This window comes from Gallus gallus, chromosome 2 (genome assembly GCF_016699485.2).
Source record: "Gallus gallus isolate bGalGal1 chromosome 2, bGalGal1.mat.broiler.GRCg7b, whole genome shotgun sequence".
Lineage (NCBI taxonomy): Eukaryota > Metazoa > Chordata > Aves > Galliformes > Phasianidae > Gallus > Gallus gallus.
In genome coordinates this window covers 134,030,432-134,044,449 of record NC_052533.1, presented here as the reverse complement: position 1 = coordinate 134,044,449, position 14,018 = coordinate 134,030,432, and the positions used below count along the sequence as shown (strand labels likewise).

General features: G+C 44.4%; 1 protein-coding gene across 10 annotated transcripts in view; it reads left to right on the top strand.

Moving 5' to 3' along the window:
- The first annotated feature begins 263 nt into the window (after positions 1–263).
- TRPS1 (transcriptional repressor GATA binding 1) overlaps positions 264–14,018 on the top strand; it is a 210,739-nt gene continuing 196,984 nt past the window's right edge. For 5 of the 10 annotated variants that reach the window (XM_046931720.1, XM_046931735.1, XM_046931728.1 and 2 more), the window contains exon 1: positions 959–1,006. The gene's annotated coding sequence lies outside the window, so the exon portion shown is untranslated. Of the gene's footprint in view, positions 356–958; positions 4,643–14,018 lie in introns of those variants that run through there. The other 5 variants (XM_015283047.4, XM_015283046.4, XM_015283037.4 and 2 more) reach the window with 2 other exon arrangements.

Sequence of the window (14,018 nt, the reverse complement as noted above, 5' to 3'; positions counted from 1 at the left end):
CGGGGAGACGGAGGTCCTGACAAGCGATAACAGTCCCTGATAACGCGCCGGCCGCCCCGCGCTCCCAGGCCGCCGCCTCGCCGCCGCGCCGTGCCCCGGCTCCGCGCCCCCCGCCCCGCCGCGCCCCCGCCCCCGCCCCGCGCCGGCCCCGCCGCCCCCTCCCCGCGGCGCGGGGCCGAGGGGGGAGAGGAGGCAGCAGCGCCGCGGCCCCCCGCCCCCCCCACCCCCCCGCTCCCCGGCCACCGCCACATAATCCGCGGCCAACTCCGCCGGCAGCAGGAGACGGTTCATGGCTCGCGCCGCGGCTCCACCATCTTCCAGGCTGCCGGGGCCGCCGCTGACGGTTAATCAACAGGTACGGCGCGGGGGGGCGGGGGGGCGGCGGGGAGGACGCCGGGGCCGGGAGGGGGCGGCGCGGCGGCGGCCGGGGCTGAGGGGGGGCGCGGGGCGGGGGCGCGGCGCCCGCGGCGTGTGCCCGGGGTGGGGTGGGGGGGGGGCAGCCCCCCCGAGGGTGCCCCCCCCCCCCCCCTCCAAAAAAAAACAAACCCAAAAAAACAAAACCCCAACAACACCACCACGAAGGGGGGTGGGCGCAGCCGGAGCGCTTCTCAGGTTTCAGAGGGATTTTTCAGTGCCCCCCACCCCGACCCGCGCCCCCCTCTCCCCCCCACCCCCCCAGCGGTGGGTCAAAGCCATGTGCCATGGCCGGGAATGGGCGAGCGCAGAGCGGCGGCGGCCCCGCCGCGCTCGGGAGGGTCAAGTTCAGGGAGGAGGGGAGCAGCCCACGGCGCGGCTCTGCCCGGCTCTGCCCTCCCCGCTCAGCGCGGTGCCCCGGCCCGGGGCGCTCTGGGGGGAGGGGAGGGAGCGCGGCGCGGCGCGGGGGGCGGCGGCGGCGGCGGAGGACGCCTCGCACCGAGGAGCTGCGCCCGCACGGCCCCGCGCCGCTGCCGGCAGCCGTAGTGCGGAGCGCGACGCGTGGGGCGCGGAGGCAGCACCATGAGCAGCAGTAAGTTCGGGGAAAAGTTTTTTTTTTTTTTCCTTCCCCCCGGGGGGGGGCTGGGGTCCGCGCACACCGCGGTGGGATCGGTGTTGTTATGTTTCGTTTTGCGTGTTTTGTTTTGTTTTCTTTTTTTTTTCTTTCCTTTTTTTTTTTTTTTTTTTTTTTTTTTTTTTTTTTTTGCAATCAGAGCACGGAGAGACGTAAAACTTTTCCTTCTTAAAGGCGAAGCTCTGCCCGCGGCGCTGCCCTCCCCGCCGGCCTGGAGCTGCCCCGTGCTGTCCGCGGTGCAATGAATGGGGTGGGCGCGGAGCGGCGGCTCCTCCGGGGGCTTTGTTCCAGGCACCGCGCAACTTTTGGGCCCCCCGGCTTTTTTTTTTTTTTTAATAGACATTTAAAATCAGTGATATTTTGGTAAACTTTGGAGATAGGGATGTGCTGAAGGGGACGTATCTCAGTGCCATCCCAGTGGGTCCCAGCGCGGTTGCAGCCAGAACACCCCCGGCAGATCCCGCTGCAAAAGGAAAAGTATTTCCTACCCCAAACAGAGCGTTCTGCGCCTATTGGAGGTGCGGAGCGCGCTGCCTCCGCTGAGCGCGTTTGGAAGGCTGATGGGAACAAGCAGCAATTCCCTACGCTCCGGTTTTATTTAATCGAGTTTAGTACAGGAGCCACCGAAGTGCCATCCCGGCAGTGCTCCTCAGCTGCAGCCGGGGATGTTGGTGGCATCAGGTTACTTTCCTGTTGGTTTTAGGAAAAGTTGAGCACGCAGCAGAGGCTGCCAGAGTGAGACATGCGAGGGGCAGCGGAGGAGAGCGGCGGGCAGAGCCAGGTCCTGACGTGGCCAAAATGGGAATGAAAGGCGCGGGGCTCCGGGCTGCGGCGAGGTTCCCTCGTGGGTCCGGCAGCACGGATCCCACCGGTGACATTTAGGGAAAACCTCACCGGGTGAGGAGCTTTTTTTAAGTGCTCCGGGTCTGTGAGTAAATAGAGGGCTTGTTTGAGAACATCAACTATTTCCTGTAAGTTGTGATGCTGACAGGACTGTCTGGAAATGATATCAACACTTCGAAAGATTTTTTTTTTTCTTTTTTTAACCGCTGAATGAAAGTTTGCTAATAACGTGGTCAGACCAAAGCAGTGGAACACTTCTCTACAGAGTAAAAAATAGACAGAGAGAAAGACTTTTTCTTCTTTCCTCTTGAAAAAGGCGTATCTACTGCCAGGGACACATAGAGCCAGCGGTGTCAGTGCCTGTGTGTATGCCGGCTGCTGGGGCAGCAGAAGGCTCCTTTGCCTTCATGGGATCAGGAGAAGTTGGACAGAGAACAGCAGTCAGTCCATAACCCGCCCTGCTCGCTCCGGTCCTCACTTTCTGTTGTTGTTGTTGCACATAAGAACTTTCCTCTCTCTTTGAAACTTTGCGCGTATGTAGTCACAACAAAGTAAGTGAAGGGCAAAGTTGCATCAGCTTCCAAGCTTATATGTCGGATCTTCAACGGGCTCTCAGTAATCAAGACTGTTGTTTCTTTTCTTTCTTTCTCTATTTCATAGTAACGTTAATAAAGGAAAAAATGTAAATAGCAACTCCAGAGATCTGAGACTTCCTTGGGCATCAAACATGCTTGCAGCCAGGTTACCCTCTCTTATTTTAATGCCTTCGGAGTGTGATTTATGCTGCTGCTGAGTGGGGTGCTTCTGTCTCTATTAGCGATTGAGTGCGTCCAGTATTACTGTATGACTCCATCTCAGGGTTACGTTCTATCATGTGTTGCGCATCAGGCGTAGGAACTTGCACAGCGCGCGCTGTTACCGTGCTGCATGTGGGGAACATTATTATTCACATGTTGTGATTGCTGAGCCCCGTGTGGACCTGAGTGCCTCTGAGGTGCAGTGGCTGCTGTTAGATCTCTGCGTTTCAGGCATGTTATATTTTAATGCCAGCTGACAGAGAGGGTTTTCTATTTTCAAAGCATTGTGCAAACAATGACTAATTACTTTCTGTTCGTGTGAATTACCTCTTTTAGCACTTTATCAGGCAGTCGCTTTGAAACAAAACTGTTTTACATTACAGTGCGAAAGAGTTAAAAAATTAGCAAAGACGTGTAGGGAAAAACCAAAATTTTAATTACAAACAGGCATCTTTGGGTACGTATTTAAATTGTTCTTTTTATGTGGAACTTTCCTTCTGAGTTTGGGAGGGCGTATACGTATGAATATTTATGTCTCTTATAAACTCTCGACGATATTTTAATGTAATAATCTTAATAGAAACCGTCTCAGATCTCAGCGGCAGCCGCGCTGGCAGTATCGCCTTAATAAAGGTTTGTGGGTAGCACCAAATATAACATTGTGAGAAAGTTTATGGCAAAATATTTTTGAACACGGCGGGCTGGGAATCTGACAACCCTTTTTGTTAGGTGCGAGTAAAGTGGAAATAAATTACATTTTTAATACAGTTTCAGTTAAAAACAAACTGCCACCTGGTAGTAAAAGTATCGGCCCGAACAGAAATATATTCTGATGGAGATATTCAGCTGGGGTGCAAAATGAGGCCATTCATCCACACACTGACAGCGTTCCAGTCGGTGTTTGCCCTGCTTAATTTAGTTCCTCCACACACCATGGGGCAGTCTGGGGCTGGTTTTGGCAGAGCCGGGCTGCCGGGAGCTCCGCGCTTTGTCCCTGGTGCTGCACCTCGGGAGGCAAGATGCAGTTGGTTAGCAGTAACAGCGGACAGGTATATGGAGGAAAGGCAAACGCTTTCTTCTTTGTTTCTGAAACTTTCTGAAGTTCCTACCTAGTGAGAAAACAATGCCATTTTCCAGTCCTGGTGATTAATAGTAAAACCAGCGTAGTCTGTACCCATCTATTGTACAAATACCATTGCCTGCTGACCTTTGGATGCATTAATTACAGCATATCTGGTCCAGGTTCTACTATTTTTGTCTGTCTGGAAGATAAATAAAAGTGCCCTTTCCAGTCCTCCTGGAGAAGAACTTTTTTCTTGGTACTGTTGTGAATTATGGAGTTCATTTTTTGAATGCTGTGCCAATGGCGCTCTCTTTTTCTTTTCTAAAGATAAGTTTGCACCAATGAGGGAACATTTGCTTGCCCGAAGACTGCTTTCAGTTCACTTCTTTCTGCGTGTAAAAACTTTCTAGGCTTTGCTTTTTTTGGAGTGTGTTTGCTAATTAAAAGGAAAAAAAAAAACATAATGAGTTCTATTGGATGATGCGAAGGATTAAAGCACAATTACACCCCGAAAGAGCAAATGTTTACAAGGGCAAGACATGTAGCTGCGCCGTGTGGATGATGCTGGCTGCCTGCTCCTTGATGTAGGTCGCACCTCATCAATAAGGCCCTGCCAGGGCTGCGTGCAGGACCAGATGTGCAGTGCCTAGCGCTCAGCAGTGCCACCGGGACAGGACAGGGAGCAGTGCCATCCGGTTCCCAATTTCGTCAGGCAGACCGGGGCTCAGATTAAACATGGAGTGATGGGAGAATGAGCGCTGCGGCCTCAGCTTAGTCCCCAGTGGACATTTTGTGGCAGCCTGGGAGCGTCGCGCGGCTGAGCATCGTCCGGCTCGATTGGCGTCACGGGGTTTGGAGGAGTGTGGTGTAGGTGGACCAGCGCAGCCGTGTGTAAGGAACTTTGTTTAATAGCCATCTATGTTTTATTCATCTTCTGTGCTATCGATTTCTTATTTTTTAATACCTTTTAAAGCTATTCTTTAAGATTTAATAACACCACCAGTGGAACTTGCATCTAAAACTGAATAGAAAATGCTAATCTTTTTGTTGGTGATTTTTTTTTTTTTTTATTATCAGCCTGTTGCGTTAACTAAGGAATTTTACTCCTGCTGCGGATTTCTGTATGTGGATTTAGGAAACTTGGAGAAGTCCTCTACTGCGCGGCACTGCCCAGCGTGGGACGCCCTGAGTGCCCGCTTGGTGGGACCTGGACGTGCTGTGCTGGTGGGCACAGCCCCCATGGGGTGCTCCTGCCTCCAGAACAGGAGGGTTGAGTTGCAGAGTTCAGTCCCACTGGTCATTTTTTTTCTTTCTTTAGCTGCATCGCACACGTATAATTTCTCGTAAGTCTGCTTTCTTTCCAGGCTCGGATTGACTTTTATTTTTTCTTTCCCTTAAATTTATTTTAAAATATTTAATTCTTAAAATGTTACTAGCCCTTTAAAAACCTGTAATAAATGCTTTACAAGTGGCTAGACACCTTCCCTGGTGGTTTAATTTATACAAGCAGGAAACTTTCTCTCCTTCTTTCTCTCTCTCTTTCTTGTTTTCTTTAAACCAACTGACGTAATGCCAAACTTTGCTTTAAAAGAACAGACAGAAGTAATTGGTAGCTTTTAACTTTTAATAATGTTCTGGATTGGTTTTAGTGGCCAAACTGCCATTTTTTAAAAATTCAAGTAAAAACGGGCTTGTGGCCTGAGGAAGAAAGGCCCTGTTGATGCAGTTATTTTTATTCTTGTTTTTCAATCTGTTATTAAAAATCTTTCCTGCTGAGCTCTGCTGGATTTCTCCAATTGCTCTTTGTGATGGCTGGTGCATTTCAGGTTACGGTAACTTAAACTGTTTTCTGATTTCTTTTTTTTATTATTATTATTTTTTTTTCCCATGGGCATTTTGAGATGCCCTGTCCCTTTTCTTTTTTAGGCTTCATTTCTTGCCCCTTTTCCCTTCCCTCCCACCCAGCACCCAAAGCCTCACTTTGAAGGGACAGTTTGTTTTCATTCCGAGAGGACTAATATTGTAGCTACCTTCAGTGAATCTTTTTTTACCAGGGTGAGAGTGTTTTACACCTGTCAGTGGCACTGATTGGAACGGTGTTCACTGCTCATTTCAGAGGACGGGAGATGCTGTCTGGCAGAGTGGCTGTTTTCTGTGCTCCCTCCACAACCAAGTTTTACAATATGCTTGGTAGTAGACTTTAGTGATTTGTGTCCACAGGATGACAATGGGAACAAGAAAATGCAGTGGAAGGATTTTTTGATTGACTATACTTAAGAAAATCCAGTGTATTATCTTTTTTTTTTTATTCTTCCCCTCCTCTTTTTTTATTTATTTTCTTCTTTGTTTTCAGACTTTTCTGACTTGTTTCGTTCATTTCTTTCCCACCTCTGCTGGGATTTCGAGCGCAGACGAGCTTTCTACGGTAAAAGTCGGCGTTGGGCAATAGACTTTCTTGACGAAGTTGACGTCAGGACGACTTCATAAGTTGGCAAGTAGGGAAATCTTTCAAAGACCGAGTTGGCTTGTGCCAGTTTTTCCTTCCTTTAGGGGAGACACTCCACCCAGTAGGAGGTAACCCCACCCAGTGTGGAGAGCTATAATTCAGTGGCAACACTTTAAATGTCAATCCTCCCTAGGGTTTAAACCCCAGACTTGTCTTGCCTCAATCTTTCTATTGAATCTAACATTCAATCTGTTGAAGTAACCTCTCATCTTCATAAGAGCTTTTTGGGCTTGATCCTGCAGTTCTCATTCTTGAAAAATACACATTGACGTCAGGGGGACTTTTTGGTTCGGTAGAGCAGCAGGATTGGCCTCTGCAGGGTGGTGTGTGGCTGTGTGTCTGGAAAGAGGGTTGTGTCTGCCTGATGAATACTGTATGTAATCTGTGTTGTTACAGATGAAATCTGAAGAAGTCCTGGAGCCGTAATGCGCTAAAACAGATCCTCAATAAGTGAAGTGTATTTATTTTTATTTAGCATTTTGTCATATTAACATATGAGCTTTAAAATTTCCAGCTATGAAGAATGTCAGGCATTTCTACCCCTTATGTTTATCCATATCACACGGTAGGCATTTTTGAGTGCTCCTATTGGCAGCGCTTTTTGAGCTGTGATGGAAAATGAACACTGTGGCTTGCGACTCAGTGCCTGCAGTGGCCATTGGGGTACTCAGATAGGGCTGAGAACTTGGAGGAAAAAAGTTTCGAGGTGTTCGCTAAGTCAGTGTACAATTTTTATATGAGCATTTTGCTTCCTTCTGGCGTCAGTTCTCAAGCATCCCTTCCAGATTCCACGTTCCTTTAGTCAGACTGACAGTGCAGAGGGAAATATATAATTTGGTACTGTAAAAATGTTACAGATGAAGCACCATGGTGTTAATCTCTGTGCATGTTGAAAATAAGCCAGCATTTTTAGTTCACTAATATATCTGAAGAAAAGTCTGTAAAAGATAATGTTAAAAATCATCAATGTGCTTATGTTTCTCAGCAAGATTTACTTAAACAATATGCTTCAGTTTTGCCTCAAACCATTTCAAGCCACCTCTGGTCCAAGAATGTACCAGTTCTTGGTTCCTGGAAGATTAAGCGTGACAGTTTCTATTATATAATGAACAGCAGTATTGTTTGAACAAAGGTAACATATTTTGATTTGTGTACTTTTTTTTGGCAGCTGGCACTAGTGTAGGTCTAAAATGAGTGGTGATCTAACAGTGTAAATATCTGAATGTTCTTGAAACGCACTGTATGGATGTAATGTGTTTAAATCATTGAATCTATCTATCTATATTATATAGAATGTGTATGGATGTGTATATACAAAGCCGTAAATGGTGTGTTCTGCTATCTGTAGCCTTCAAATGTGTATCCTTTGGGTATTCTTGACCTACTTTGCAAAGTCTGCAAGTCTGAAATACATACTAAAACTTAAAAAATTAAACATACAGCTTGGCGGTTCATAAAAACAGTGGGGACAGATTTTTCTAGTACTAAATTGAAAAATGATAAAATACTCTGCCTAGACAGATACCTTCCAGACTGCTTTTGGATGTGCCAGTGACTTTATTGGGACTATATATATATATATATATATATAAAAAACCTGCAAAACAACACATCAAATCAAAAGCCCAACCACACAAAAACCAAATTCTCAACTGATACTGGGGGGGAAAAAAACAACAAGTAGATACTGAAGTGGAGTATCGCCTAAAATTCCTGTGTGCAGCTGTGGCTTAATGCAAGCAAAATTGGTTAGAACAAAGCAGTTTTCTTTGGGGGGAGAAGTTTTTCAGTGCATTCAAAGTGTGATTGTTTTTAACTTTTCCATACGCTGATCTTCAAATGAAAGCTGTGAATATGTGGAACCTCATCCAAATCTTGCTGTGCAGATGAAACACTGCTTCGTGAATTTGGTTAATAAAACAAAGATTTATCTTATTTCAGCTTCTCAAGCTGGAGTTAGTTTGCTTTTCTGTTAAGAGTTCTCATTTTTGGATGTGTTAAGTGCACTTGATGAGGCATTCCCTAGCCGCAGCCACACAGGATAAACCAAAAATGCAGTATATGCCGCTCTGTGCGGAGCTTTCTCCCCTGCCCAAAGAGATGCACACGCACAGTTAACGAAGCAAACCTTGCCCCGAATACGTGAGGCAAAAGCTTGTGGAAAGCCTAGCCTCGCCATGTGCTTTGCTGTATGTCTCACAGGTGAGCAGTGATTGCTGGGCACGTGGGAGCGGGGTGGCTGTGCCTGGCACCTGGCTCTGGGTGCTCGGAGAAGGGCTGTCCCCAGAGCTGTCACAGGAATGGGAGTCTCCTCCAGCCTTTTCAGAGCTGAAGTTTTTGTTAGAACTGAATTGCTTACTGAGTGTTGTGCGTATCAGGATGAAAAAAATAATTTAGTGGATTAAATTAATCTTGTAATAGTTGTTTGAGCATACTGTAGCAATGTAAATCATCCTGTGGCATTGAGCTGATATTTCCAGTCTTATGGGGGGAAGATCAGAAGTTATCAACAGCGTATATCTGAGTCATTCAGCTACAATAAATCTTCTGACAAACACCCACCCCTTGCACACCCAGAGACACTCTGAGACTGTTGAAATTCGGCACACACCTGTATCTTACGTGTGAGTCTGTAAGCATGAATAGGAGATGTGTCCTCAGCTGCAATCACACAGTGTTGTTTCCTCTGCTAAGCTACAGCACCAGCAATCAAAACAGTCCCGGCACCAGAAGTCGGCTTTCCACTTGTTTGTTGCTGCCTGCATAGCCCTCAAGGTTGTCTCCTTCCCTGGAAGACATCCCGAGGAATTGTTAATTGCAGAGAAATGCAGGGTATGGCAGGGAGTGCTGCTCCGTCGCAGCTCAGGGTACGAAACTTTATGTGCTTCATCTATATCAAGTAAGAAGCAATCGTGCCTAATCCACTTTTATCTAGGTATCATTCTGTCATGTGTAAGGTATGCTCTGCCTCGCTGCCTCTGTTCTCTGCCTCTCTGTGTCTCCTGCACACATTCTGGTCTCACTTTGGCTGCTGGATGCACATACATACATGCTAAAAATACACGTAAATTGAAGTCCATCTGTATTGCATATTTTTTTTCTTTTTTTACAAAAACACCAGTGTTTGTATTGTTCTTATTCTGAGCCCTTAATGAGGTTAAAGAATTTAATGTGACTTAATGAGGGTTCTTATTCTATTTCTGACACAGAGACTAATGAGGGAAAAGTAGAACAAATTGAAACCCAACTTTTACTTGTGGTTGGTTTCATGATGTCATCAAATGCAGGATATTACGACTCCTGGAAAAGTTTGCAAATCCAGGCAAGAGTCCATTTTGCATCACTGCCCTTGTTTATGACACAAAGTTTACCAGTGAGAAAACAGAGTTGAGCATATTTTTCTTTTGATGTTTTGGTTGGTTTGATTTTTATGTGAATGCTTTTTATAAAAGTGAATCTTACCTGACATGCATGCCAACCTGGGGGAAATTTAGCTACCACTAAGGGTTGACTGAAACTCGCTGATTGTGGTGTTGATCTACTCCCTGCTCGCATGTGCCTAACCTTCTGCTAACTTCATCTGCAGTCAGATCTGATCCTCACCAGAAAGCTGGCGAATTGTATTGCATTTTAAGAACTGTGGTTCTTTGGGACCTATACTGCACTTTGGTGCAGTTTATCACTTTAAAGCAGTCTTTCTGAACTGATAAGAACTTCCTAATGCCCCATCTTGCATTTTGCCTTTCTGCTTACTATGGCCAAAGCAGTGCTTTGCAACACAGACAGGTCTTCGGCATGATCACAGGCTGGCCTGGCACCTTCATAGGAATTCTTTTGATTGGAAATCAGTTTGTTTCCAAAACTGGAATTAAAAATAAATGTGGGCTTCTACAGCATGCTTGCTTCTTGGTCCTTTTGCTATTCACAGTCCGCTTTCTTTTTTTCTATCAAGTGTCTGAAAGGCTCAAATAAATAGCAGTGAAGCTCCAGTATTGCATGTATATTCATGTAAGCAGACTGTCCGATCGATGTGATGCTATGGACATCAGGGTATTTTTGACAGGCCCAGGTAAGCTGTGATCTTCACTGTCCGCAAAATCTTCCTTTGAGGTAACCAATTGGGGAAAGTTGCAGAACAGTACATATGCTTTCCTATGCTATCTGATTCTTTTCCTGTACTTATTGTTGGTATTTTAGCAATATCAGATAGGCAGTTAGCAGTGTTTTCTTAGGTGGATGTTAGCACGTTCCTTTCCTGCTGTCGCGATGCAATGCATCTCAGAACTGTGATGGATTTTATTGTTCTCTCTTTTATTTATTTATTTTTTTGCAATTAGATGTTGTTTTTGTGTTGTTGACTGCAACATGAGGTAGTTCAAGTAAATTAATAGGAATTTGAATTGGAAATAGGGTCATTTTTAACCAACTTTCTTGAGCATTATCATGCAAACAGAAAGAGAGTAAGTTGTCTGGTTGGTTTTTCTAAATGTGTATATGGGTGTTTGTGGTTTGTTTTTTTCTTAATGAAGGTTTTCATAATTTGGTAGTTTAGAAAACACGGGTATGTTCTGAAAATATTTCTCACAGATGGCAGATCTGAGTCGGTAGCTTTTAGGTAGACGGTTTTGCCGCAACATATGGAGTCTAGAGCTGAACGCAGTTTTCTGGAGTTTTAAAACCATTGGAAAGCAAGATTTATTGGACCTTAAATATCCCAGTGGTACAAATTTATTTGGTGTTCATGGCAGTCTCAGATTAACTTTCCTTAGAGATTTGCTGTGGTATTGCATTATCTAAGGAACATTTAAAATGGGTTTGCCTTCCTTTTTTCTTCAGTGATTTCTCAGTTCTAATTTGTGTGTAGGAAAATCTGTATTAACAAAGATGACCTGTTAGCGCTGCTGAACTTTATGGTAGAAACTGTTTTACCTGGATGGGTCAAAAACAAGACTCTGAAAAACTGGCATTTTTAAAGATTTTTCTTTCAGCAGTGCAGTGTGGCAGTGGTTGTTGGCAGTGGGAGGGAGCCTAGGAAGTAGTCACAGGAGAAAGAAAGAAGACAGCTGTGGAATTTATTTTACTGGGTTAAAGGAGACTCATGGCTAAGCAAGCTTTACCTTCTTGGGTTTTCAGGATTTATTGCCCAAAAGACAGATGTCTGAATGGAAAGGGAACTAGGATATTGTAAAATCCATCACGACATGAAGTGCTATTACTGCATGTGAATACAATTTATTAATTTTTTTCACTTCAGCAAATGGTGACTTTCTTTGTCTTATCAGAAGGAGTTTCGGATGAAACCTTACTGGAGTAATGCTGCCATAAATGGTGGGTTTGCCAGCTGTAGATGCGGTCGTGGCAGTCTGCGCTGTGCGACAGTGCTGCTTTCGTTCAGGAATGGGGCTGAACCCGCTGCAGAAATCGATGCTTTCTCAGAAACTGCGCTATATGAAAGAGGGAAGGGCAAGAAGGAGAGCAGAGAGAGCGCTCTGATATATGAGCTGAGATTATGGATGTTGTAATGCCATTTATTGTAGAATGCTATAGAAAAATCACATTGGGACCAAAGTTCCCGTGGATTAGCATGAGATATTTATTACCATTTTCCTGTGTTTTCCCTGGTTAGGATCTAATCCTTCGGTGTCTGGAGCAGCTTGGAGTTAAGAATTTGTCCATTCAGAGGGGAAGACATTGCCAGCTAAAGGATTTCACTATTTCACTACCTGTATTTATTTATTTCAATGCCTCCCTGCCCTGGTATTTCCCAAAGTGAAGAGTTTGAGACTGGAAGAAAGAAATGGGGGACAGGAAAGCCAAAAGAGTACCTGGGGCACATATCTGCCTGGTAACTAGCATTTACTGATTGCTATTTACTGCCAAGACGATTACAGCAGTTGTGTGCCGGAGGAGCAGCCCGCATGCAGCCAGTGCACAGGAATGAAGTGAGGTTGAGTGCAATTCCGAGGTGACTAAAAGGTTTGCCTGTGACATACTTGTAGCAAAAGCCATTTTCAGTTGCCCGGTACCCTACCCAAACGCTGTAATTTCATGAGTGACACATTTGATTATGAGCAGCCATCAAAAGGCTGCTTATAGGCATCTTGTTTGAAAGAATGCACTTGAGCTAAATAAATACTTACAGGTAAGATAAATATGTTGATCTGACCTCCTAATTCAATGTGTGCAGCTTCATGCCCTATTTCAGTTTTTTTCTCAATTTTTTCAGTTTTGAGGTTTGTTTAAATGTGTACTTTCTGCAGAGGTGATGCAGCCCATGCTTGTGCGTTCCTTGCTTGTGCAGAGCTTCCATTTGTGTCCCTGGGAGTTGCTGTGAGCCAGAGCTGCTGCGTGTTTTGTGCTTGATGCGGAAAGAATATGATTTGTAGAGAAGACCCCTCCTTCTCAAAACTGACTTGCTGTGATGAACACTTTACTTGCTGGGGAAAAGGCTGTATGATTTTCAGTCCATTCTGTCAAGTTTTAGTGAACAGTATGAGCTTATTAGAGCTAACAGTGAGGAAAGAAAAGGAAAAGAATTGGGGCATGTCTTACCTCTGTGTTAGAGAGAATAAAGTATAAAAAGCCTCTGCAGAGCTTGCTTAGTGATTCTTTGCTTATCATCTTTTCATGATGGAATACGCACGTAGGAAAAACACAGGAGTTAATGTTTACTTTCTGGATGTTTTATCGTCAAGCAAAGAGAACTGACAGTTTCATGGTTAAGTGCCTGAAGTTGTTTTAGGCTTTGCCATTGTTGAATTAGCACTGCAAAGCTAACTAATTATGTACCTTTTTAAGATTTTTTTTTTTTTTTGTCTTTTTAATGAAAGGGAGGTATTTTGTTCTTTCTGCCTTTGGAGCCTGGTTATCACGTTAACTGCTAGCAACAGGCTCTTCAGCTTTTCCTTCCTTGAACTATCTCGGGAATCATTCTTCCAGTAGATGGTGGATTTCCTTACAGATTTGGTAATTTATGGGTTTCGGAACCACACTGTAGAATGGGCAGATGCATTTTAAAGCATTTTTTTTTATTTGTGTGGAAAACACTGGATTCTTAATTATAGGTTTACAGATATTGCTGCTGCTGCTACTTTGCTTGGTGCAACATTACCTGCGTGTTTTACTGAGATGTTGCTTAGGCAGAAGTTAGACTTGCAAGGGATTTTTTTTAAATTTTTTTCTCAGTAAACGTTAAAGATGGGCAAAAAGAGACAAAGATCCCATCTTTGTAGCGTGCTGTATGTCAGAGTTGATAAACTTCAAGCTACTTACTCCCTGGTTTTAAAGAAAGATGAAAAGGCCCTTGGAAAGATTAACTTTATTTCTGGCAACGTTTTCATAGAATTATATTATGGCAAAGACAGAATCAAAGGATGAATGGACAAAGTTGGGATTTTTGCCATTTTTTTTTTCTGAAGCTATGTAAGCATTTTTTTTTTTTAATAAAAAATGTATGTAGAATGCAGTGTTTCCCACAAGAGCACCTTCACAAATTTAGCATAAAGAAAATGCATTTTAATTCAAAGACAGTGGAACATTTTTTAAGGCTTTGAAAGCAGTAATCCAACAGGTACATAAAGCTGTAATGATAAACATGATGATTATTTCTATCTAGCATTGTTAGACTACATGATTTACTTTAGTGCACGTTCAGATTAATTTTATTTATTTAAGATATCCAACCTATTCCGCATGTTAAATGCAAGTCTCTTGGCTTCTCGTTTTGCTGTTTTTCATGTCAGCTGGCTCATTTCAATGCAC